Source organism: Ctenopharyngodon idella, chromosome 2, assembly GCF_019924925.1.
Source record: "Ctenopharyngodon idella isolate HZGC_01 chromosome 2, HZGC01, whole genome shotgun sequence".
In the NCBI taxonomy this organism is placed as follows: Eukaryota; Metazoa; Chordata; class Actinopteri; order Cypriniformes; family Xenocyprididae; genus Ctenopharyngodon; species Ctenopharyngodon idella.
The window spans coordinates 10,063,975-10,091,870 of record NC_067221.1 but is presented as its reverse complement, the minus strand read 5'-3'; the positions used below and the strand labels follow the sequence as shown (position 1 = coordinate 10,091,870).

Below are 27,896 nucleotides of genomic sequence, written 5' to 3'. Positions count from 1 at the left end.
CATTTTTATTGAAATATGTTATGTTTTATACTATGATATAGTTTATTTTAGTTTAATCAGTTACATTTATAAAGTAGTTTATAATGTAATAATATATTGATTAATTTAAATATTTATATAAATATTTATAATCTAATAAATCTAAACTACAATAACAATATTGCAACATGTAGAAATAATTGTAATAAATTATTAAATATTTTTATTTTATTTTATTTATTTTTAATTTATCCAAATAGTTTTAGGTAGATAATATAGTTTTGATTTGTTAAATATTTTTACGCACTACTTAATTCATATTTCCATTTGTGCTATTTCATCGTTTTGATGACTTTGTTATTATAATAAATTGTGGTAACAATACAATAAGGTATTATTTGTTAACATTAGTTAACTATATTAGTATAACAATGAACAATACTTCTACAGAATTTCTTAATCTTAGTTAAAGGGTTAGTTCACCCAAAAATGAAAATACTGCCTTTAATTACTCACCCTCATGTCGTTCCAAACCCGTAAGACCTTCATTTATCTTCAGAACACAAATTAAGATATTTTTGATAAAATCCGATGGCTCAGTGAGGCCTGCATTGCCAGCAAGACAATTAACACTTTCAGATGCCCAGAAAGGTACTAAAGACGTATTTAAAACAGTTCACTGGTTCAACCTTAATGTTATGAAGTGACGAGAATACTTTTTGTGCGGCAAAAAACAAAATAACGACTTTATTCAACAATATCTAGTGATGGGTGATTTCAAAATACTGCTTCATGAAGCTTCGAAGCTTTACAAATCTTTTGTTTCAAATCAGTGGTTCGGAGTGTGTATCAAACTGCCAAAGTCACGTGATTTCAGTAAATGAGGCTTCATTACGTTAATGAGTGTTTCGAAACTTCAATGGTTCACCACTGGGGGGCGTGACTTTGGCAGTTCGATACACGCTCTGAACCACTGATTCGAAACAATAGATTTGTAAAGCTTCAAAGCTTCATGAAGCAGTGTTTTGAAATCGGCCATCACTAGATATTGTTGAATAAAGTCGTTATTTTATTTTTTTTTTTTTCTGCCGCACAAAAAGTATTCTCGTACCACTGTAGTCACATGAACTGTTTTAAATACGTCTTTAGTAGCTTTCTAGTCATTGAATGTGTTAATTATCTTGCTGTCAATGGAGGCCTCACTGAGCCATCGGATTTCATCAAAAATATCTTCATTTGTTTTCCGAAGATGAACGAAGGTCTTACAGGTTTGAAACGACATGAGAGTGAGTAATTAATGACAGAATTTAAATTTTTGGGTGAACTAACCCTTTAATGTCAATCTCCACATTTAATGATGTAAAAATCAAAAGTTGTATCTGTTAACATTAGTTAATGCACTGTGAAATAACGTGAATATGGACATTTTTATTAACATTAACAAAGGTTAATAAATGCTGTAAAAATATATTGCTCATTGTTAGTTCATGTTAACTAATGTATTGTTAACAAAGGAGACTATATGGTTATGTAAAATGTTGAAAATAGGGAGTATGTTTGTCCAAACTTTTGACAACCAGCGTAGAGTATTACTTAAATATCTGTTATAGAATATATTACTTGAATATCTGTTTGTTTAAATTCTGGCAGTTACACTGTAAAAAGTAATACGCTCTATCTACTCAATAAAATTGTAGCAATAGATTACAAGCAATATTATTAATTAAATTCAGCATATAAGCACTGAGTTAAAATTAATCAAATTCATTCCTTAAAAGTCAATCAATCAATTATACGTTCTATCTACTCAATAAAATTGTGTCAACAGATTACAAGCAATATTTTTAATTAAATTCAACATATAAGAATTGAGTTAGAATTAATCAAATAATTCCTTAAAAGACTGACATAAAAAGCAAAGTGTCAAACTGCACAACTAAATGAAACACTGATCACCATAATGGCGACCAAACATCTAAACCTCTGTTAAATCTTGTGGTTCTCTTTTCTTCAGTGATTCTGCTTGTTATCATCAGGTATCTTCAATGTTGGCAATAAAAAATAAAGAGGTCTTAATTAATCTTTGACGTCTGTCTGTTATTCAGATATTTTAGTTTAAATTTTACTTAAATCTTACTTATTTTAAATGGTTGACATTTAATGAATTAATTTGATTAATTCTAACTCAATTCTATTTGTTGAATTTAATTAATAATATTGCTTGTAATCTGTTGCCAAAATGTTATGTAGTAGATATATAGCGTATTACTTTAAGAACAAACACTTTTGAAGACCTAAATTGCTACTTCATCGGGTATTTATAGATTTTCTTAGAAACAAACTTTCTTACATGTTCTTTTATGGCATTATTGGAAATGACCCAATGTCTATTCTAAAATCTATGTTGGTATTTTAGGATTGGCCCGTTCTGTACTCACTGCAGGACGTGGCAGCAAATAACACCAAGTGATTGGCTGCAGTCCCGGAGATTCCTCATGGGGGTTATGTAGGACACCAAATGTCCCATTATAGGACAGTGAAGGAATAATATGCCAACACCTCATGAACATCAACAACAATATCTCTTTGTTTCACAGTTGCTCTCAATAATTCACATCTGCACATTTAGCAACCTGTGCCAAGATGTGATATCAGGTGAGAACAAATTCTCCACTTTGAATTTCTGCTCTCTCTGCTTTTTAACTAAAAACAGATCACTAGAGAGGGAAACCTCGATAGACGCGGAGACGTGTGGTTTCATTGGTGAGCGCATATTCAGGTTTAAAGGAACTCTCTGAACTGTAACTAGAAAAAGACACAAGCTTTTGTGGCTCTGCTGCAGACAGCCAGCAGAGCGATGAAGCAGTGTGAGCTGTCAGATAAGGAAGCCTGCAAGGGAATTGAGAAGAGGTTTCAAACACCTGAAAACTATAAATAAGACTGCTGTTTTTTTTTTTTATCTATTCAAATGTATTTAAGTTATTTGCACCTGATCTGTTCAAAGACAGACAGGTGAGAGATCTAGGAATATCATCCAGCTGCACCTGTCATACATGCGGTTTTTACAGAGAAACACAAAAATTATTATTATTATTTTTTCTCTGAATCAGGATCATTGGCTTAACAGTCACTTGTGTAATGTGAGCAAAACGTGCCAGCAAAATATAGATATTTATATATAGATATATACGGCCCATTCAGCGTGCCTATCAATGGGCATGGCAGCCATTGGGGTTCATGTATCCATACTTAGAATGTATACTGAAGACCTGTTTACACTATATACTTAGTATACTACAAATATACAAGGGACATTTCGATTGCATGCTCTGAATTTGTTCAAAGGAAAATATCTGTTGGTTGAAGAACATATACAGTCAAACCAAAAATGATTCAGACATTTTTGATATTTTTGGTATATTTTTACTAGTGGGTGCAGGACACTATAGTTCATTTATGTAAGTGAAGATAGCAAAATAAAGTAAACTGTGACATATTATACCCAAAAATTCTTCATACAGGGGACTACCAGTAAAACTGATCAAAAAATTTGGAACCAAAAATTATTCAGACACTTTGACCTGACCATGTTTTGCTTAAGTGTTATCTGACATAATTAAGATTAATTTTCTCTGACACAGTTTAACTCTGAGATCTGTATTGTATTATATTAAGCTCAATTCCTTAGTTCTGCTGCTTTTTTTGACGATTTGTTGATTTTTTAATACAGTATACAGTTTTTTAATAAAAAAAGTACAGTTAAAACTGTATTTATTAAATATTTTAATATTGTGAAATTACTACATAAAAAACTCTCTGTTTTAAAATATTTTAAAATGTAATTTATTCCTGATGTCAAAGCTGAATTTTCAGCATCATTACTCCAGTCTTTAGTGTCACATGATCCTTCAGAAATCATTCTAATATGCTCAAATTATATTTTTTATTGTTATGAATGTTAAAAACAGTTGTGAGATATTGTGATACACTTTTTTTTAAGGATTTTTTGATGAATGGTTCAAAGTTCAAAAGTTTAAAATCTTTTGTACATTTATAAATGTTTCATAACGCACACTTGGTGAATAAAAGTATTAATTACTTTTTAAAAAATCTTATTAATGGAGCTATGAATAGACAAAATAGTTGTCCATATTGTATGTCAAATGTATGTTTCTCAATATTTCTGGTTTATAGAACTGCTGTATAAAATAATTAATCAATAATAATAATAAAAAAACTGATATCATAAAGCACAGTGGATATAATGATAAACCTTTTTCAGGCTGTATGTATGGCAAGTCTGTTCATGCAAGGCCTTTCTTTGACAATCTTGAAGTGTCTGTCAGTATAGAAACATGCCATTGATCTTTAAATTGCAAGGTTATCTGATAAGACTTAACTTTTCGGCTGCTTACTGTAGACATTTTACACAATGGCTCCAATGTGCTCAGAAAGCACTTCTCTATATACATTATTATGAAAAAAAGCAAACCATCCATCACTGCATTTTAGTCTGCATTATAGTCCTGACTATGATTTACCGCTTACCATTCATATTACTGTGTAAAAAAAGTGCATGCCAAAGACATCAGTTACCAAGAGTATTTTCACTGGCAGAGATCCAGTGTACCATCATATTACTCATGCATAGACTTGCCTCATGAAGAGCATTCATTACATTCATACAGTGTTATATGTCACCAGTGCATCTCTGCAGTTGTTTCACATAAAAGAGGCTGATTGGAAAGAATGCTGCCTCTTGGCACTATAATGCATATGACACTGCCTACTCAGCACTTTGCCATTTAAAATATTGTGTCGAGGTGAGGCTGGGAAAGGCAATGTTACTTGTTACGTGCAAACAAGTCCTGTCATGGCAGCCCGTGGAGGTTTACCCAGGGTGTGCCTGACTCTGAATTACATAACGTACCTGTGCCAGTGACAAATGGCTGTTAAAGTGCTCAGTTCTCAGAGCAGATTCAACAAAAGTGGTGGGCCTCAGTATGCCAGAGGGAAAGAGTTGAAAAAATCCATAAGGTTGTTCCCAGGCCAGGTTCCAACTGCCGTCATTCATCTTTCATAGTCCTTTATGTAATTCTGTGAAAACTAAGTGAGTGTTTTTTGCTGCTTTCATGGATCGGAGCCCTACTACAGCTGACTTTAGGACAGAAATGTTTAGGCGCTGCATTCTACAGGTCTAAAGCAGGCCGGAGATGGGGGGTGGGGGGATCAAATCCTTTCACATGTGGTGTCAGGCTCTGTGTATACAACGGCGTCTCTCCGAGGGGCGGAAAGAGGCTTTGTCGCTCACATTGTGCATGTCCCATTATGGGGTGTAATTGGATCCTTTGCAGTTTTGGTCGAATTAGCAGTTCTGTTGTTCCTTTGCCTGTATGTATTAAGAGTTTTTTTTTGGTCAGGATGGCCTTTGGTAATGTACAGTGACACTTTTTGGACACTTAAAGAGGTATTTCACCAAAATTTCATTTACTAACCCTGTTGTTCCATGTTGTTCCAAACCCGTATGACTTTCTGCCGTATGTGGAACACAAAAGAAGATATTTTGAATAATATTTCAGCTATTTCTGTCCATAAAATAAAAAGTCAGTGGGGTTCAAAACAACATTAAACACCATTGACTTTCAATGTAGGGACAAAAAACAGACATTTTTCATCTTTTATGTTCCACAGAAAAAAGAAAGTCGTTTTTGGAATGATATAGAGTGAGTAAATGATGACAGATGTTTAATTTTTGAGTGAACTACCTTTAAAACTGTGATTTGTTCAGTAACAAACTAGTTTGGTTCAACTGTACTCACATTCAGAAAAGTGAGTGTGAAAATGTGTCAAATCAATTTAATTTAAATTATTATTATTATTTTGAGCTGACACATTCTGGGGACACAGAGACTTATATCACATCTTGTAAAAGGGGCATTATAGGTCCCCTTTAAAAAAAAATATTTTGAAAGTGTTTTTGCCATATTTCTTTATAATAAATGCTACTTGGTTTGATATTTTGTTTTATAACGCTGTTATTCATGCATGTAGTGTATGAAATATATATATATATCATTGTAAGGCTCTAATCTACATGTTTTTTCAATATAAACTTGCATTAGCCTCAGTCTATGCATTATGAGTTTATCAAGTTCATATTCATGAACTCATGAGGTTATGGCTCAGCTATTCAGAAACTCTCCAAATTACGGATCAGTCGTTCTCTAAAATAGAAGCAACCCCAGCCTCTCATCAGTGGGCTTAACTGAAGGAGATAGACTGAAGCATCCACTCACTCCACAGTACAGTCTAATGAGAACCAGCATGCGACATATAGCACCACCCTCATCCCTAAATAAGCATTGTTTAGAGGACTCTAAATGATGTGGTTGGTTGTGAATAATGCACTTCTTGGTATGGATGTTTTCATTGATTGCAGATGGTTAGGGTTCAGCCATAAAACCACAGTAAAGGAGCACTGTTATATGTTATAGAGTGGTCACCCATAATAGTTAAATCTCCATTTTATTTTTACGCATGGAAGGGTTCAAATCAAGGTGTCGTAATTAGTGGTTGGTCAGCTCTTATATCAGTCTTTACTGCCACACAAACGCTAGCTGTTAACTATCTTGTCGCTTTGAGGAGGAGTTGAACTTGTGCCCAGACAACTGCAGTGACTATTGTAATTATGCATCATCAGATGGGAAGCCGACTCGGGCTTGCTAATTTGGGTGAGTGTGTTAAATGCCTGTGTGTCCCCCTCTGTTCTGCCTGGACACAGAGTGCTCTTTCAGGCTTAATGTCAGCGTTGGCTCAGTCATGCTTTCCATACATCTCCCCAAACTGCCTCCAGACGCTACAACAACAAAAGGAAATGTGGAGACAATGGAGGTTTTTATAGCATCCGGGGCTGTAAAGGTTTAAATGTACAGACATGTGAGAGTGTGTGATTTATAAAAGAGCTTATAAATCAGGAGTTGTGAGGTCTGCAAATGTTAGTAGTGATACCGGAGTTTACTCTGAATGCTCTGAGGTATAGTGGTTTAAATGTGAATGGCAAGGATATACTCGAATCTGTACTTATACTCTGAGCCGCCTCGTCAGTCAAGAGATCCTTGAGGTGATGATGGCTCTCGTCCAAAAACTAGTGAGTTGCTTATGTAGCTTGTGTTTTAAAACTAAAGCAAAGGCTGTTTCTGTTTGACTGATTCAATCCCATAATGCATTTCAAAAAGCTCAGTGAAAAAACATTATGAAATGTTTATGGTTTTGAAAGCAAATTTTATTTTTTCCCACCAATGTTGCTTTAAATTGAAAAATTATTTTATTATTAAAAGTTACAGACATGAGATTTTATAATGTTATACAAATCACTATTTCAAATAAATGTTGTAATTAAATGCTATAATTGCTATAATAATTGAGTTTGACTTCAGGAATATAAAGAATGAATAGAAAGTTCAAAATTTGATATAGAAGTCTCTTGATGTAAAAGTCTTAATGTGTCACTTTTGATTAATTTAATGTGTCTTTGCTGAATAAAAGTATTAATTTATTTAAAAAAAAAATGTACTGATCCATAAACTTTCACTCGACTCATGCACACAATTCCAGTCAACTGTTTTTCAGAATCATGTATTGAACATTGGGGGGAATTTTTAATTATTAACTTATTTATTTTTTGCATGTGTTGCATATCAGCCTTAGTCATAGGCCTATGTCTAATATGTAAAAAATGCAAAACATTTCTTGTCTCGTCATATTCAGTTACGAATTACATGAATCATGTGAATAATAGCATTGACAATTATTAACAATTGGGGGGGGGGGGGACTTGTCCCCCTCATTGTCTATGGGGGTTATGGCCTTGTATTACTGAATATCAGCACAGCTGTGAATACCTGACTGCTATGCACATGATGTACACAATGTCATGGGCTTTTTCAGGTCACTGCTGCACATTGTCATAAAAACTGGAATTTTTCAAGCTGTTATAAGCTTGCCAAAGTCTCTGTCCTGACATAACACTCACAAGGCCGCTTTGTTAATAAAAAGGCACCTCTAGCCTGTCAAAACCCTGTGAAGCAAGTGCCTGAAATACATTTCTTTCTTCCTTTCCTATAGTGTGCTTGCACAAGTATTGGCTACACTTTATTTTTTTAGTAGTCCACTTTAGACATATTCAAGATATATTATAGATATATTCAAAGACGGTGCACTCATATTACAAGAATGGGAGAAAGTGCAACGCTTAATATGACGGAATAAGTCCCACCTTCACCAATCGCCAATTGGTAAAGTCATTGCATCACTGCAGTTGCCGTTAGAAGCTCCGGTCGCTGTAGGAACAGTCCGGGTTCTGAGACGCGCAGCTTTGACTGCACATGCGCATTGGCTGTTCTAGCCTGAAAAATGCAGTTTGTGGTTTTTTTTTATAATTTGAGCATTTAGAAACAACATTTATGAGACTAGATTTCATTAGTGATTTCAAATATGAAATTTAATCATAAGCTTGGTGAACAGCTTTGGAGAATTTGATGTTTCCCCATTCAAAGAGCTGTACTTGCATGACTGAAATAGCTGCCTGAGAGGCGTTTCAAATATGGCCGCCGAGTGCAAAGACTTGTCTTAAAGGGACTTTGACATGTACTTGCAAAGTTACTTATAGTCAGTATAATGTCTTTTGGGGACCATCAAAATAAAGTGTTAGCACATATTAAGCAGACAGTCTACTAATACTCTAGTGACTGGTAGTTGAGATGTAGTTGCAACTATAATTTACTTATAATTAGTAAAATATTTAAAGTGGACTATCAATATAAAGTGTTACCCAAGGATTTGTGCTGGAGATCATGTGAGGTGTGTAAATGGGGTCACGTGATGTCAGACTGAAATCTTACAGCCAGGGTTGCCAGGTCTGTGCAACAAAAGTAGCCCAATGGCCAGTCAAAAATAGCCCCAAAATACCCAATGCTATTTTCTTCATCTGGCAGCTGAATTCTCCACTGAATTTCTACTTCTGGGGGGTGTTTTGGCGGTGTTGGAGTGCCAAAATCATATGTGCGGGGGTGGAAATCAACCTGCGGAATGATTTTTAACCCGCGGCAACAACTAAAAAGTAGCCCAATTCCGCAGGAAAACCGTGGACTTGGCAACACTGCTTACAGTGGTGTACTGTATGTTTCATATTCACTAACACTCAACAGATAGTAGAGCAGAAAAGAGGGGGAAAAGCCAAGACAGGCTCTCTCACTAGTGTTAAAGGGATAGTTTACCCAAAAATTAAAACTGTCATTTACTCACCCATGCTGTTCTAAACACATTTGCTACTTTTCCCCTCTTGTGGAACACAAACTGAGAATTTTAAAAATCTTCCAAATTCTTCTTTTGTGCTCCACAGAAAAAAGGCCTTATGGGATTGAAATGACATGAGGGTGAATAAATAATGACAGAATTGTTATGATTTTGGGTGAGGCCTTTGACACACTGTCCTTTGCAGCACGCCAAGCCAACTAATTCCCTTCGGCTGCTTACTTCTGCACAATGAGCAGTTCGTGACACATCTTATGTGTAAACCAGAAGAGGGAAGGATGAGGAATAAGAAGAAGTCAAAATGGTGAAAAGTGGAATTAAAAGAGGAGAAGGAGATAGAGACAGAGGAAGAGAGAGAGAGAGAGTAAGAGACTGAGGGATATTTTTAGGAGTCTCCTCTCTGACCACTTCAGTGGCTCAGGCTTCGTGCCTGAGGCTTCTGGTTTCATTGTGCAATCTGGCTTCCAAAGAGACGCCATTTAGCCAACCAGAGACAGGACTCACTTTGTCTGTGTGCACCACAGTGAGGGTACCTAAAGACAACTTCAGCCGCCACTACTGCTACTCAATAAAAGGGAACAGCTGTATCGAGGCCACACTCCTAAAAATAAAGTTCCCAGTTTAATTAGGGGCCGTCAGGATTCCTCTGGATCCTGCCAAGAGGCCGGAGTTTGGAGGGGAATCAAGGTCAACTGAAAAAAAAATGAGTAAAAGCTTTCTTTGATGTGCCATTTCTTTCTATTCGATATATTTGAACTTTTTTTTTGATGTGTTGTTATTGTAATAAAGAACACTTTTATTCATTTAGTATCATTTTAGATGGATTATATTGCAGAACCAGTATTTATTTTAAAGACGGAGAGTGTCTATGCTGGTCGACCTATACGTGTCTTGAGTTCCACTGTACACACGTGAAATAGTTCCTGTGGGAATTACAATTAATAGGCTGGTCTGGAAAACCATGGGATAGATTAACTCTGCCCTGACCACTGTTAATAAATAATGAGCAGCACATTACCTCTGTCTAATGATTCCATAAGCTTCTGATTAATATTGTAAAACACTATATCCGCTGTGTGCTGGCATGATTTCTGTGGAACTGGGAACTGAAGCTGAAAAAACTGTTTGTGAAAGCAGTAGTGTTGAGGTGACATTAGGACAAATGAAAGGAAAAATTAAAATTCGGTCACCATTATCTCACCTTCCTGTTGTTTCAAATAGTACTTTCCTTCTTCCAAAGAACACAATTTTTGTGAATGAGGACTAGAGATTTTTCTTTTTGCTTATATTCTGTTTTCTTCTTAAGAAAACATTTTCGGATTATTAAATATTTTCTGAACAATTTTGGGTTACACTTTATTTTAAGATGTCTTTGTTACACTGTAATTATACATTTAATACATTTATAGGGTTAGTTCACCCAAAAATGAAAATTCTGTCATTAATTACTCACCCTCATGTCGTTCCACACCAGTAAGATATTTTTCATAAAGTCCGACGGCTCAGTGAGGCCTCTATTGACAGCAAGATAATTAACACTTTCAGATGCCCAGAAAGCTACTAAAAATATATTTAAAACAGTTCATGTGACTACAGTGTTTCAACCTTAATGTTATGAAGTGATGAGAATACCTTTTGTGCGCCAAAAAAACAAAATAGGGACTTTATTCCGCAATATCTAGTGAAGGGCAATTTCAAAACACTGCTTCATGAAGCTTCGAAGCTTTACGAATCTTTTGTTTTGAATCAGTGGTTCGGAGCACCAAAGTCATGTGATTTCAGTAAACGAGGCTTCATTACGTCATAAGCGTTTCGAAATTTCAATGGTTCACCACTGCGGGGTGTGACTTTGGCAGTTTGATACGCGCTCTGAACCACTGATTCGAAACAAAAGATTGGTAAAGCTTCGAAGCTTCATGAAGCAGTGTTTTGAAATCACCCATCACAAGATATTGTTGAATAAAGTCGTTATTTTGTTTTTTTGGTACACAAAAAGTATTCTCATCGCTTCATAACATTAAGGTTGAACCACTGTAGTCACATGAACTGTTTTAAATATGGGTGTTTGAAAGTGTTAATTGTCTTGCTGGCAATGGAGGCCTCGCTGAGCCATCGGATTTTATCAAAAATATCTTAATTTGTGTTCTGAAGATGAACGAAGGTCTTACAGGTGTGGAACGACATGAGGGTGAGTAATTAATGACAGAATGTTCATTTTTGGGTGAACTAACCCTTTAAGTACTGAGTAATATTAAGTAACTACATGTACTTACTATAGGGTTAGGTTTAGGATTTGGTTTGGTTTAAGGTTACTTGCATATAATTGTCCATAATTTATAGTTACTACTACAGTAACTACATGTAACATGTAACAAAGACACTGTAAAATAAAAGTGTTACCCAATTTTGTATTCTTCTCACATGTGTAGAAGAACATGAGGGTGAACAAATGGCAACATTTTTTTTCTTGGTTTAACATTGCAACCTCATGTTTTATACTGTAAGAATATTTCTAATGCATTCACTCATGAGTGACTGCCAAATTGTGCTTTGACGTTTATCTTTAATTTGGACAGTAATGCTGCTGTTTCTATTACACCCGTGTTTTCGTGACTCTCATGACTTTAGAGGTAATGATTTCCCAGCACAATACAGAAATTAACCATGCATTTAAGCCTTGTATTTTATGTTTCACTGACAGTGGATAATATTCTTCTCACCATAATGTCTATATAACATGGCCTTTAGTCTCACTCTCTCTCAACAAACGCTTTTATTCTGTTCGGTTCTTGCCCTCTTGCCACATTATTCTCATCATATCATAATCTAATATTATCCTTCAAACACCATAGATTTCCCTGAATGCAGTCTTTTTTAGAGACATATACTCTTCTAAAAGAGGTTGGAATCAATAGCCGTTGTCTGTCTAAGGGTAATAGTGTAATTATTGGTCTTTGGCTGTGTTGTATTGGGTCAATGGAAGCCTGGCTGTTTCAGCCCTCACTTCCCTCCCATTTTGATCTTCTATTTTAAGAATGTCAACAGTTGGCATTGATAGGAAGCAATTACGGGGGTCAGAGGTGAGGTGATTAGCAGTAATTATGGGAAAAGAACCCTCAGAGTGCATGAACGAGCTTAGACGAGGTCACTGGTCACCATCTAATGTGACAAGTCGCATGGCTCAGCTATTTTTTGAGTAGCTAATTCTACATGCATTTGCACTTTGCTTTTTAAAAATGTATAACCTGAAACACATTAGTGCTATTTGCATATTTAATTTAAATATTCAGAAAAATTTCAGTCAGGCTCTGGCTGAAATTTACCCAATGCTAACAGGCTTTCACGGATGCAACCAAGCATGCAAGTGATCATTTCTGTCTTCTGATCCTCTTCACTTTTGAGATAAGAACTCATGAAGCTCTTGATTGAAAGTGTTATGGTTGGTTTGAGGCATTGTTGCTTTGATCAGTCATCATTGATGACTTTGATAACCCATGTTACCATGACAAATTACTATAGTTGTTGTTACTATTGTAAAACTATATTAAATTTGTCCTTGTATTGCATCACATCTGGTTCGGAAACATTGTTGCAATGAGCTGCGACAACCGTTGTTTTATGTGTTCAATCACAGTCAATATTATTTTGATGTTTAACGTACAGTCGTGAGAAGGATTTTGAGAGGTGCCGAAATCATACAGGTTATGGTTTTACGTTTTCTTTAATTTCTTACTGGTATATATGAAAGCATACAGTGGCCCCAAAAAGTATTTGTACGCTTTTGGACACCAAAAGACACCAAATTCACCCGTTCTCATAAGAAGTCATGATCATTTGTACAAGATGGCGAAATAGAATAGAAAAAATGTATGACCAAAACCTAAATCTAAGCATGAAACCACACCGTTAACCTAACCATGCTTGTTGCTAAAAAAAAAAAAAAAAAAACATATAAAAGTTGTACATTTTCATACATATAAAGCCGTATGATTCTATTTCAGCATTTTGGAATTAGTACAAGTTGTAATGAGAGTGTATTGATATTTCAAATTTTGTCTCTCACACTTTAAATGTTCATTTCTAGCATTGCAGGATGAACATGGCTCTACCTCAGTGAGAGATTGTATAATTTGTCTGAGGCTTTCTGAAATATTGGAGGTCTTGTTTGTGATGCGTGAATATGTATAATGAGCTGCGCTGTTGACAGAGTGAAACTCCCCTCAGGACTTCCTCATAAATCAACAAGGTGTGCTGACCAGAAGTCTCCATGGATATTTCTGCTTCCAAGAACTGGGAAACACATTCATTTCCACTAATCTCCCAGGCCTGATGCTTCACAGAAAGAGATACTTTTAACTGTCCTGTGTGAAGTGCTTCAAATATTGGACACATCTAACACTGTACCAGATTCAGTAATACTAACAAATATCTACACTGTATACACAACCTTAGTGCAATTAAACATGTAACACAGCTCACTTGTGAGCTAGTATTCATGATGCATATTTTCCTGCTCTCGTTCCAAAGGCTTACGCTCATACCTCTGCTTCAGATAAACAGCAAGCACACTAACGGCAGCAGCACATTCCTGCTCTCACATGGATGCAGTATGTGTCCCCCACTTTCTGAGAAGGAGGCTCCTCTCTCTCTGGTTGCTGTAAATCATATTTGTAACCTTGGACCACACAGTGTAGTGAGCTCAGCCCAGGCCACAGGAGCAGAGGACGGGACATTGAACGGAGAGATGCTAAACAGAGCAGGAAGTGCACTTAATACAGACTGCCAAGTTATTAAAGGAAATAAGTGCCCTCTATGGTGGCCATCTCTGGAAATACTCTAGAGGTACTGCTATAAAATTATGTATTATATAATTATCAATCAATCAATATTTCTTTCTCTCTCTCATACTTGTCATGAAAGTTGTTTGTTCTTGTGGGATTTTTGCCTACTAGTGTCCGCACAAGTGTGGATTACACTCTCACAGATTAAAGAAGACAAGTGAGGATATTCATTTTTGTCTTTTTACGTTTTTTTTATGACATTCCCTGAGTTCATCCCATCAACTCTCTCTCTGTCTGAAAGAAAAAAAAAATCCTATAATGACCCGTTTCAACTCAAAATCCTGTGGTTTATACTAAGAAGCCTAGTTGGGAGTCTGCTGCTTAGATGTTGATGCACACGGACATAATATGATATTAGCTATGCTTCCATCCATTTTTATACGCATTTTGGGATATTGCATAAAAAATGCTGGATGAAAACACCAAGATGCGCATAAATTCTAAAATGTACATAAAAAAATTCAAGCGCTCAGTTGAGGCGGATACAATTTTTATCTGGTAAGAAGACATGCGCATAAACTACAATGGAAACACTTTTACTGAATAAATTCCCCGATGCACAATGAAAAACTCCTGTGACTCAAAATAATTAATTGGTTTGAGTAGGACAAACTTAAATTAAACAAATTAGTTCAGTTAAATTAACTGTTATGAGTATTTAGAACTTTCTTTTTCTTTTGAGTTCACAGCACTGACATATTTCAAGTAAACTGAACTGTTTCATTGTTGTGATTTGTATGAACTCATTTCTTTTAATTTAGACTAACTTAAGTTTAACTGAAACTGGGCGGGGGGGTTTTATTTCCCAGCATGCTTTGCTCATGGCACTCAGAAGGGAGAGTAAATGCTAAAATTAAGTGTTATATAATGGGTTTTTTTGTGTGTGTGTGTGTGTGTGTGTGTGTGTGTGTGCAATATTAATGGTAAGGGAGATTTAGTAGTGATTAATGATTTGTTGTGCTAGAAGAGTTCCTGTTAATGTGGGTTTTCGGAAATTACCATCATGGTGACAAGAGCGCATGATGCTTGCTTTGAGAGCAGGTTAGTTACATGTTTTAAATTGCTGTACTCATTCAAGTGCTATACCATGCTGTTGTTAATATGTTAGCAAATTAACAAGTTGACATTTTCTGAATTAGTTTGTTATAGTTAGCAAAATATTTACGTTTAGATAACCTGATAATTTTAAGTTAAATGTATAGTGTACTCAAATATTTAAAGTTAAGAACATTAAAAATGTATGAGTACAAATTTAAAATCTTACTTAATCTTTGAGTTTCTTAACTTAAAAAAATTCTCATTCAACTTTGAGTTCTGGCAACTTATTAGAGTTTATGGTGAAATAAAAAACTCATTTGATTTGTAATAACTCAAAATAAAAAAGTTAATTAACTGAATCTTTTATGTTAATTGCTATCAAAATGTATGAGTTAGCTAACTCAGTACTTCAAGTTAGGAGCAATTAACATGCAAGAGTACTACAAACTCAAAACTTGATAGTTCTGCTTACTTAAAATTGGGAACATCATAACTCAAAAAAAATTTGATGTAACTGATTACCTCAAATTTTTTGAGTTAGCCCAACTTATTCGGGTTTACAGTGGGATGTGATTGAAAAACTGGACTAACCAGTGGACCAGTTTTATTGCACAGTATCTCAAATGTTGGTTTGATCATTCTGAAATGCAAGAACCAAAGTCTGTCATCAAAATGATTTTAATGACCTCCCAGAAGTGTCTCACATGATTGCATTCCCAAACACCAGGCATCCAAACACAAGATAACATGACCGTGTTTAGTGCATTTTTTAATGCAAGTCATTTATGATGTCAGTGGCTTCATCAGTTGCAGCAACTTCCATTTTTATTATAACTCAAATATACTTCCATATTTTGCACCAATTTCCCAGCAAGTGACAATTTTGTTCTCTTGAACACTTTCGCTAATTTGCAAATGATTTTATTTTTTAAATATTATACCATTATACCCATAAGGGGTTAGTTAACCTAATAGTTTCTTAAACTATATTGCTTTCTTCTGTGGAACACAAAATAAGATTTTGTGTGTATGTGTGTGTGTCTATGTGTTTTATTGTCTATACAATGAAAATCAGGTTCAATTATGTGTTGGACCCCACTTACTATTATTGTATAAAAATTGGATAAAAATATATTGGATAAAAACATTCTTCAAAAATGTTCTCTTGTCTTCAACAGATTAAAAAGGCATACAGGTTTGGAACAAACCCATTTTGTGATGTATTATCCCTTTAAAATTCAAAGCATTTTGGTTCAGAGGAGGCGAATTTTGCAACTCATTGTCAAACCACTCTCCATTTCATCTTTGACTTTAATTGTTCTAAATGGAGGTAAGTCATTTAAAGTAATTTGCCACTTACCACCTCGAATCAGTGGGACAATGGCAAGTGATATATGTTGACAGCTGAAATCTCACCACCTACTCACATGTGGGTTTGTCACTTTCCTTGTTTGGAAATAGAAGAGAGTGATCAATAAAACTCATACCTATGACATTTCTCACAGATAAGTTGTCACATATTGCAACACCTTTGGCGGCAAATAATGAAGCTTGCCAAAATAAGAACTGGAAGAATGTGAACCATCACCATAAAAAGCAATCATCATAGCCTTTGTCCTGCAACACTTGCACCACATTACATTTGTTGGGTCTTGTATAATAGTCTTCTCTGTTCTTCAGTGTGAACTGGAGGTGAGAGGGAGTTTATTAGTCACTGCCTAAGGCTGACTTCAGAGTTTACAAACTATGTGTTCTTATTGGCTGGGAAGAGTTAACTGTTCAGTTAAAATGGTTAACATTCACCTGCTGGTAGACATTTGTGGGCAACAATTACATTTTTAACAGTTACTGTATGTAAATTAAAGGATTAGTTCACTTTGAAATGAAAATTAGCCCAAGCTTTACTCACCCTCAAGCCACCCTGTAGGTGTGTATGACTTTCTTCTTTCTGATAAACATAATAACAGAAATATTAATAAATATCCTGACGCATCCGAGCTTTATAATGGCAGTGATAGGGATCAATGAGTATGAGCTGAAGAAAGTGTCTCCACATCCATCCATCATAAATATGTGCTCCACATGGCTCCATGGGGTTAATAAAGGCCTTCTGAAGCGAAGCGACATGTTTGTGTAAAAAAATATCCATATTTAAACAAGTTATGAAGTAAAATATCTAGCTTCCGCCAGACCACCTTGCGTATTTAAGTTACGAAGAAAGTGTAATTTTATTAACACTCCGGAGCCGCGTGGAGCATGTATTTATGATGGATGGATGTGGATGGAGACACTATCTTCAGCTCATCCTCATTGATTCCTATCACTGCCATTATAAAGCTCAAATTAGTCAGGATATTTATTAATATGTCTATGATTATGTTCATCAGAAAGAAGAAAGTCATATACATGGCTTGAGGGTGAGTAAAGCTTGGGCTAATTTTCATTTCAAAGTGAACTAATCCTTTAAGTTAAACTTAACTATAAATAGAGTGGAGGGCTGATAGCACCACATTGTTGAGTAGATGGATATTGTTTATTTTTCTTTCCTCTTTTTTTTTTTTTTTTTTTTGCCAGAGTTTAATATTTTGGTTTAATAAGACACTAGCTAAAAAAAATCAATTGAAACAGAGATATATGAACATATGATGTATTTTATTAGTATATTAAAGGTAGCCTATATGTAACTTTTGACCCTCTAGTGGTTAAAAAACAAAACTGCCTACATTTTGCAGTAGAACATTGTTTTGGTTGTGCTGCGGTTCTGCGTGACTGTGCAGATGAATATGGTTATCCCACTGCTCATAAAATATTCACTACTAGTTCGCTATAGTTGTTCACTATAACCAGTTTATAAAGAATCTCAATCTGACCAGCTGAAGATGTTACTGTAGCTGCTGTAACGTTACACATTAAAGGGTTAGTTCACCCAAAAATGAAAATTCTGTCATTTATTACTTACTCTTGTGTCGTTCCACACCTGTAAGACCATCGTTCATCTTTGGAACACAAATTAGGATATTTTTAATGAAATCCGAGATTTTTTTGATGAAATGCCCTCCATAGGCTTACCATAGTGAATCAGGGTATTGATGATGTATTGACTCATTATTTAGTCAATTTTGTTGCTTTTTAAAAAAAAGTTACTTATTGTACCTTAATAAATTTTCTTGCATTTTTGTTGAGATTTTATATTTTGCAATTTATAATAATAATATTTTATGTTTGGTTTGAAAAGCTGCTTGAAAGTGAATATGTCCTACTGAAAAAGTAAAGAAAATGAAGTCTAATAAATATTCTCAGTCAGATGTGTGGCCTAATGTTTACTGTACTTTTGTTGGAGCTTAAATGTCTCTGACTGCAAAGATACTTTTTAACATTGTGCCACCAAACAGATCAGCTGTCTGAACCCCAATTTGCAATTGTTTTAGAGTTTAATGAAACTGCATGAAGAGCAGCACAGCTATTTAATACCCGTAATGGCAGCAGCTTTAGGTGTCGGCACAGAGTGAGGAGTGCTGAGTGGGGTATCTGATAGCTTTATCTGCTCCTCTTTAATTAAAGTGAGTGATTTTTTTTTGTCGGGCCAGAATATGGTTAAGTGTCACTGTCACAGTCAATTCACAGAGCTCCTATTTGCCACACACACGCCATATTGTATTGTGCATTTTTCAGTAAATACAGCTTGTACGTACGGTAGAATGTGATTTTTTTGCGAACCCATTTTAAAATTATGATTATAAAGAGCATAAGGATTTATAAATACCTTTTGCTTAAACCCTATAACCCTGATCCCTGCTAACTAGACAGTTCCAGTAAACTCCAGATGAACTTATTCATTTTTAATTTCACAGCACTGACTTATTTATCACCAGACGTCTGTAGAACCCTTTTTTTTTTTTTTTGCTTCTGTAATGTTGTAGCATCTGTGAAGTCACGGCATGAGACAAAATATTTCTAGTATGGCTTTGTTTTGAGACAAAGCATAAAAGGAAACAACAGAAAATTACTTTATTTACCTGCCCGGATCTTAATCTACAATTAAATCTTATTTTGTGATCAAAACAGAATTTCTAAAAAATATGAATAATAATAAAAGCAGTAATTGTGATGAGTCACAGTCATTCTGTGTTGTCTCGTCTCCTATCTATTCCGGCACATTAATTCAATGACCTCTGTGTTCCAGTAAACCAGCGATTCGGCATTACCTGTGCTCTTTGGTTATAGAGCACCCTGTAGTCACACAGGAGGGGGGGCTAATTCACTCTAAACTAAATGAAATTCACAATGCTCTGAGCCATTGTGCCCTGGCAGCGGTCATGCTGTGCTGCTCACAATGTCAGAGTACATTACACTCGGTCTGGGACGGTCGTCTTTTTATATGGAGCAATTATGAGAGACACCTACTTCTATCATGACCATTAAAAAGGGACACATTGACCAACTGCCATGTTTTTCGTATATTCCCTATTCTACTTTTTTGAAAAACAAGGGAGCCCTGAGTCTATTTAAAGGGTTCACCCAAAAATGAAAATTCTGTCATTAATTACTCACCCTCATGTCGTTCCACATCTGTAAGACCCTCGTTCATCTTCGGAACACAAATTAAGATCTTTTTGATGAAATCTGAGAACTTTAGAGATCCAACGCAACTACCACTTTCAAGAAAGGTAGGAAAGACATCATTAAAGTACTCCATGTTACTCCAGTGGTTTAATTTCAATTTTATGAAGCGGCACAAGTGCTTTGTTTTCGCAAAAAAAAAAAAAAAAAAAAACATAATTTACCACTTTAAAATTGTTTTGTTGACCTTACTTAGATTCTCAAGTATTTGTCCAAAACTTGTCCAAATGTTATCCCAGCTATCCAAATTGAGTTATCTCAACAAACATTTTTGCATTGTAGCTTGAAAAAAATGTATATGGTAACTATTATATAAAAATAATTATTGCTTTGGATTAACCGGCTTGATTTATGATGCTGCCGCTGTTGTTGTCATTGTTATTTAGATGTCATGTTTCAGAGTTTATATATTTACTGAATTACAATTGTTGATCATCACCATGTTTGAGATTTGTGTTGAGGTGTTGAGCTATATGTTCTTTGCATTGCAACTTTTGCTAATTATTTGCCCGGGTAAAATGGGTTTTAAGTTTTAAGAGGCAAATGATGTTCATGTCATGAAGTTAACTTTGAAAATCAAACACGGAGATGAAAAACAAGGATTGTAGCTGCTTTCATTGCTAAACGTTCTTTGGTTGTTTTGACAAGAAGTTTTAAGTTAAAAATACTACCTTTACTCATTAGATGAACAAAAGTTTTTAAGTTGATTTTAACTGGAGCGAATTAGTTGAGTTAACTAATAGGTTGCCCTATTTTTTTAAGTTGGCTCAACTTGTTTGTTTCACAAGTTCGCCTGCCCATTCAGTCTGAATGGTTAATGGTAAAACAAACTTGGCTTGCTGTCCTCGAAGGAGGCTCGAACCCTGAGGTTCGGCTCAAGCTCTGAGTTAAACCCCCCTATAACAGTACTGCGTAGAGGGAGAATAAGAGAAATAGAGGAGGAGATGGGGAGGAGGAGGGATGCTAGAAGAATTGTCGCTGGGATGACGCAGTGACTGCGGCTTATATACGCTCGTAATGATGATTGACAGGACTGAATGTTTAGGCTCCTCCCAAACCTACATTTGGAACTACATTTCTTTTTTTAGTTGTTTTGGCAAGAAGTTTTAAGTTTAAAAGATTACCTGGTACTTATTAGATGAACAAAAGTATTTAAGTTGAGTGAATTAGTTGAGTTAACTTAAAAAGTTGAATGTGATAAGTTGCCTTATTATAAGTTGCCTATTATTTTAAGTTAGCTCAACTATTTTTTTTTACAATGTATGGAGAGACAGAAATCTCTCAGACATCAAAAATATCTTAATTTGTGTTCTGAAGATGAACGAAGGTCTTACTGATATGGAACGACATGAAGGTGAGTAATTAATGACAGAATTTTCATTTTTGGGTGAACTAACTCTTTAACTCCTGTGTCATTATTTAGGTTGACACAATAAAATATATATTTTTCATACTGCAGTTTGAAAATGTATGATACAACAGCACATCTGAAAGCTGTAGATCACACACACAAGAACCAGTGATGGCGGTGCTGGGCAACTCTGACGGGGGTCATGATGAATACAGCTTTCAGAGCAGAACCTGCAAGCAATTATGGATTAGATGACTGGAGGGTGGTCTTCATAAGGGCTGACCACAAGAGGATAAAGAAACATGTGGCACACAGTAGCTGGAGCTATGAGTTCACAAGAAGCCAATGTGGTCACAAGACTTCTTTGTCATTATATAAAGGTTTGGTTTGGTTTGGGTTTTTCTCCATTGGTCAACTGTTTGTCTCCCAGATCATTTTGATCTTCAACATCTGCAATGCAACGTATATTTGATTGCATGCAATTCAAGTATCTACAGACAAACTGAGTACCTCAAGGGCCTTTTATTGTTCTGTCCCATTGTTCACTGCATGGCATGGTTGTAAATATCTTTGACAAGTAGTGTATTGCTACTTGGTTTCTTATCTTGAAGGAACATAGTTTAGATGAATGTTCAAAGCGCGGCATGCGTGGGCATGTGCTGATATGCTTATATATACTTTTTTATTTTGGCTCATAAAAATAAAGGTAAAAAAAATGTCACAAAGAAACAATATTCACTCGGCACATTTGAAGAAAATGTATGACCTGGATGCAGATGTGCAGATTCAATAGAATCACACGCAAGTGTGACATAAATACGATTTCACAGCCCAGTTGAGTAAACCTGTCTGATATTGTGTACTTGACAACAGAAGATAACGACATTAGACAGCAATGGCAGAGAGCACACGCAGGAAACAGCCGTGACAGCTGCGCTTTGTTCTTTGTGTACCCAAAAATGCCGACCCCTTCTTATCTTAAAGATATATGAGTGATTTCCTGCTTTCTCTTGGCACACGTTCACAGCCTGCTATGTGCCTGGCACTGCTACAACATTTATTGAGGAAGGAAATGCCATATATGGTCTGGTAGATCTGCCATGCTCTGATATAGTACAAGTATGCCAATGCCCTGTACAGCTTTTACATTTTGCCTATTAGCATATCAAAGTACTAAAATGCAGTTGTAAAGTGTAGTTCAAGGACATTTTACAGTGGCGCCAAAAACAAATGCTAAACACTAACATCACTTGTCTTAGTCTTTTCTTTTCCTTTTTTAATCTATTATTTTATGATTTTAAAACTAACACACTTCTTTTTGTGAAATGTTTAGCTTGGAACGTTATCTCGTGCTGTCTTTCTATCTAAAACATTCATATCTATAAACATTCATAATGTCCAAATGCTTATTGTAAACACTTTGTCATGAAAATTAGTGCCACTAACTCACAGAACTTTTATGAAAATGGCAGAAACTTTTTACAGAAACGTAATGCATCAATGAGAGTCTCATTATGAAGTCCAAATATTTGCATTATATCAAATGATTTGGCTCGAACTGCACCTTCCACATTAAATGCAAATGAGAATGTTATTCCAAAAGCTCACCACCCACACTCACAGTTTAACTTTTTTACAGCAGATTTTAAAGAAGTCTGTTGCTGTATATCGCATTTCACTGCATTGAGGAAGTAGCAGCGGTTCATATCCGAGACACACTTTTTGACTGCTTTGCTCACATTTGATACTCAACTCCTTTTAACTCCCACAGCTGCCAAAAGAAAGCTCTTTGAACTCTAGCCTTGAGGTCAGCCCTGCTTAATGGCTTAAAACTCCATTCTTTCCTCATTACCACCACAGACAGTTGACTTTATTTGATCTGTCTGACTGTGGATAACCTGATACTGTACCTCTGTCTCTGCTGACTCACAGATATTTGTTGCTGTCACTCAGCAGTCTTTGCATGACAAAGAAGTGATTAGGCACTTCACTGGTCTTCGTACTGGTATTTATAACAAAGACTAGAGTTATGATATCAGGAGTTAAATGGGTGTAACAGTTTTCCCCCATTGTCCCACACAGAGTCTTGTTTTACTTGGCCTGTAATAGTGGTTCTGCCATTCTGCCATCCAAATGGCACCAGACACCCTCCGTGCTGACGTTCCATGTTATTGGAAGAGCTGGATTTCTTTTTCCAGCTGTTATCAGCGCTCCCGGACATGTGAAGTGGAGCCGGAGGATAAATTCATCCTGCCAGTGAACAGCAACCTGAAACTGGGTCAGGTAGTTTTGCCAAGCAGCTGGAACAGCAACCAACAGGCATATAGCTATACATATCTTTAGTACTTTATGAATATTGTTCCAAACACAATTATGGCAGACATTTATGATTAGGGATGTACAATATATCGGTACCATAACAGATATTTTTTAATGTATTGATATTGGTTAAAGGGATAGTTCACCCAAAAATGAAAAAAAAAAAAAAAAAACCAGGGCATCCAAGATGTAGGTGACTTTGTTTCTTCAGTAGAACACAAATGACGATTTTTAACTCCAACCGTTACAGTCTGTCAGTTGTATAATGCTTGTCAATGGGAACTCCATCTATAAGAGTCAAAAAAACATGCACAGACAAATCCAAATTAAACCCTGCAGCTCGTGACGACACATTGATGTCCTAAGACACGAAATGATCGGTTTGTGCGAGAAACCGAACAGTATTTATATCATTTTTCACCTCTAAAACATAACTATGTCCAACTGCCTTGCGCATCCGGTTGGTGAGGTCTCAAAACGCGTTCTGATGACGGAAGTGAGGTCTCGCGCTTATACTTCAATGAGTGCAAGACATCACTTCCGTTGTCAGAGCGCGTTCTCTCCAAACGGTTGAGGAATAAGGGTCTTATCTAGCGAAACGATCGGTCATTTTCTAAAAAAATACAACTGTATATGCTTTATAAACACAAATGATTGCACGTGCTTCTGCTTTCTGTATTTTTCAAAAAGCTTACGCTGTATGTCCCACGCCTTCCTTATTCAACTTACAGAAAAAACGGAACTGGCGCCGCGTTCGTTCTGTAAGTTGAATAAGGAAGGCGTAGGACATACAGCATACAATTTAAAAGAACTGTTTTCTAATTTAATATATTTTAAAATATCATTTATTCCTATGATGGCTGAATTATCAGCAGCCATTACTCCAGTCATGATGCTTCAGAAATCATTCAAGAAATGTTCTTATTATTATGAATGTTAAAAACAGTTGTGCTGCTTTATTTTTTTGCGGAAACCATGATACATTTTATCAGGATACTTTGATGAATAGAAAGTTCAAAAGAACAGCATTTATTTGAAATATCTGTCTTAACTGCCACACCCTGACAGCAACATAGTGTCGGCCCAGATCCGGCCCACATCTGGTCCGTGTGTAATCCACATGTGCCAGATGTGGGCCGGATCTGGGCCACACTATGTTGCTGTATGGGCAGTAAATGTGCTCATATTTACTATTGCTGTAATCTAATCTAATTTTTGCCATGTAATCTTTAGCAAATGCTGTGCATTATTGTCACAGTCACCAGCACCAGCACTACGTTTCCCAGCATCCCTCCTGTTCATCACCTGCACACGATCATCAATCACCCGCACCTGAAGACCATCACCATCATTACCACTCATCTGCACTCCCTTCATAAGCAGTCACCATCCTCACCACAGTGTCCGGTCTCGTATGTTCCATGTGTTGTGTTGCGTGTATACCTGTTCCTGTATTATCTCCCGTTGGATTACTAAGTAAAGACTTGTTTGAAAATTATCATCTTCGTTGTGTGTTCCTGCGCAAGCAGCACGTTACAATTATAATGTTTTAATGTCTAAATTCAACAAGACAGATTTTAGTGTTTTATTTTTTATTTCATTAAGCAAAATACAGAATTTTAATATTGACCATTTATTTGTTATTGGCCATGACATAAAATAATTAACAGCGTATCGGTATCAGCCATAAGTTTAATATTGGTGCATTCCTATTTATAATAAATTTATACATTATCAAACCCATGACCCATTGGCATTTTTAGCATCAGTTTAGCAATATCAACCCTTGTATGTAATTGAAGGTCCTTTCTCGATCATGTCTAAATACACATGCTGTCTCCAATACACAAAGGCCTAGACATTTCAATAACTCTATTGGAACGGTTTGTCCAGTCCGAACAGCTGAAGTTTTCAGACACATAAAGTCCAGCTGTCAAGTTGAAGTTGGCAGTTCCTTTACTTAGGACCATAAAATCCTGTTGTTAGTCAACCTGGGGTGTCTGTGTGTGTGTGTGTAAACAGAGATTTGTCTGGGCAGACAGGGTCATGGGTGAGCTATATGGACATTGACCTGGAAACCCTAAGCATCTGCCATTAAACATTGGCCGTAATGAGATCGTGAGACAGACCTAATCCTGGGCCTTGCTCACACAGGACTTCAGAGGACATGTGAATGGACTTTAATGTAATACTGCACATTAAATGCAGTAGTGAGGGGGCATGTGTAGTGAGATGCCATGATCAAGTGGTGATCATTAAAAACATATATAGAGTGTTGTGGTACTGAGCTAGTGAGCACATTGGTAGTATAATTGAGCTGTGTGTGTTTTTCTATCTGTTTCAGTGTAACACCATGACTGCTGTCCCTCTCTTATGAGTGTGCAGGCTATTGTGACCAGCTGCTCCGTCCGCAGTAAACAGTGTGGAGCAGATTACTCTAATGCCCCATAATCACAGTTACATAACCCACACACTCATCCTTTGTTTTGATTTCAGATTCTCTTCTTTGAACTCACAAACAGCTTTGCTTTCAAATCAAACAATGCAGCATTGTAGGGAAAGTAACATTGCATTTAGCTTTCATCAGCCATTGGTAACAAATAAAGTATTCTGCCATGTTTGTGGATCACTTTAGTTTATGACTGCACTTAATTGGATAGTGAATTTTAGTTAATTTTAGTTAATTTTGAATTTTAGTTAGTTTTAGAAAGTTAAGGTTTCCAACAAATGATCTCCACTGACCGCAGATTCAGGTATCACTTTAGAATACAGTTCCGTCGTTAATGAAAACCTACACAATAACAAATGAGTAATGAATTAGTAAGTAATAGATTACTTAGAACTACTGTTTACAGGTTCATAATTAATGTCTATAATGCTTAGTGTATAATTAATTCTAAAGTAAAGATCATGGTAACCCACTAGTAATGACTCAAGTATCAAGTATTTTTGTAGGGTTTTGGATAGTAATGACTCCAGTGTTACTGCCTCCTTCTAAAAGAATTGCTAATTATTTGGAACAGTATTCTAAGGTGAAGATCATGGTAACCCACTAGTAATGATTCAAGTATCTTCTAAAGGAATTACTAATTATTTGGAATGGTATTCTAAGGTGAAGATTGTAACCCACTAGTAATGATTCAAGTGTTACTGCCTCCTTCTAAAAGAATTACTAATTAATTGGAACGGTATTCTAAGTTGAAATCATGGTAACCCAAGCCTGGTTTCTCCCAAGGTTTTTTTCTCCATTTTAACACCAATTTGCCACTTGTCTGCCACCTAATGTCACCTGATGGAGTTTGGGTTCCTTGCCGCTGTCGCCTCTGGCTTGCTTAGTTGGGGACACTTGACTTGACATTTGATATTCAACAGTGCTTTGATCTGCCTGCATTGACACTATTCTTTAAGAGCTGCTGTGCAGCCAAACAATGTACCAGTTATCAATGTAAAGCTGCTTTGACACAATCTACATTGTAAAAAGCGCTATATAAATAAAGGTGACTTGACTTGACTTGACCCACTAGTAATGATTCAAGTATCTTCTAAAGGAATTACTAATTATTTGGAACGGTATTCTAAGTTGAAATCATGGTAACCCACAAGTAATGATTTAAGTATAACCAAATCCTTCAGATGGAATTACTAATTATTTGGAACAGTATTCTCAAGTAAACATCATGGTAATCTACTAGTAATGACTCAAGTGTTACCAAATCCATCAGATGCAATTATCATCCAAAACCTTACAAAAACCTCAAACACTTACAATGATTTCAGTCATTACTAGAGAGAGTTATCATGCTTTTCACTTTAGAATACTGTTCCAAATAATTAGTAATTCCTTCTGAAGGATTTGGTTATACTTGAGTCATTACTAGTGGGTTACCATGATACTCACTTTAGAATTAATTATACATAATACATAATTCACATTAATTATGAACCTGTATATAGTAGTTCTTACTAGTCCTCTCGTAGGTATGATAGTATTAGCTAATAATTATTAATTAATCAGAGTCTCTTGTTAGGCAGTAGCAGTTACTAGAATTTTAATACTGCGTTACACATCTTTTCCTGTGTAGTTATTCATTAACGACGGAACTGTATTCTACAGTGATACCCAGCATCATTAGCATCATACCGTTTTAAATGGAACAGAGGATATGTTACAAAAGAGAGCGTCGTTAAAAAAGAGGGTTATTTTTTTAGAGGGCCAATGCTTCATCTCAGCATTTAAAGTCATTTTTAGTAGTGTTACCAAATGAAATTTCAATTTTATTTTATTTTATATCGTGTTTTATTTTATTTCTGAATCTATTAAAATTTGGTTTGTCTCCCTTTCAATTTAGTTTGTGTAAAACTTGATGATCATGTTGTCGCTTTTTCAGAATTGCTTAATTAGTGACATAAATAATGAAGATCATAACTTTTTTTCT

General features: G+C 35.7%; 1 long non-coding RNA gene across 1 annotated transcript; it reads left to right on the top strand.

Annotated features, from left to right (window-relative positions):
- Nucleotides 1-18,475: 18,475 nt before the first annotated feature.
- On the top strand, nt 18,476-26,967 carry LOC127505309 (uncharacterized). Its single transcript, XR_007927683.1, has 2 exons — nt 18,476-19,837; nt 24,694-26,967. It is a non-coding gene; the product is annotated as an uncharacterized LOC127505309 (long non-coding RNA).
- The last annotated feature ends 929 nt before the right edge of the window (nt 26,968-27,896 follow it).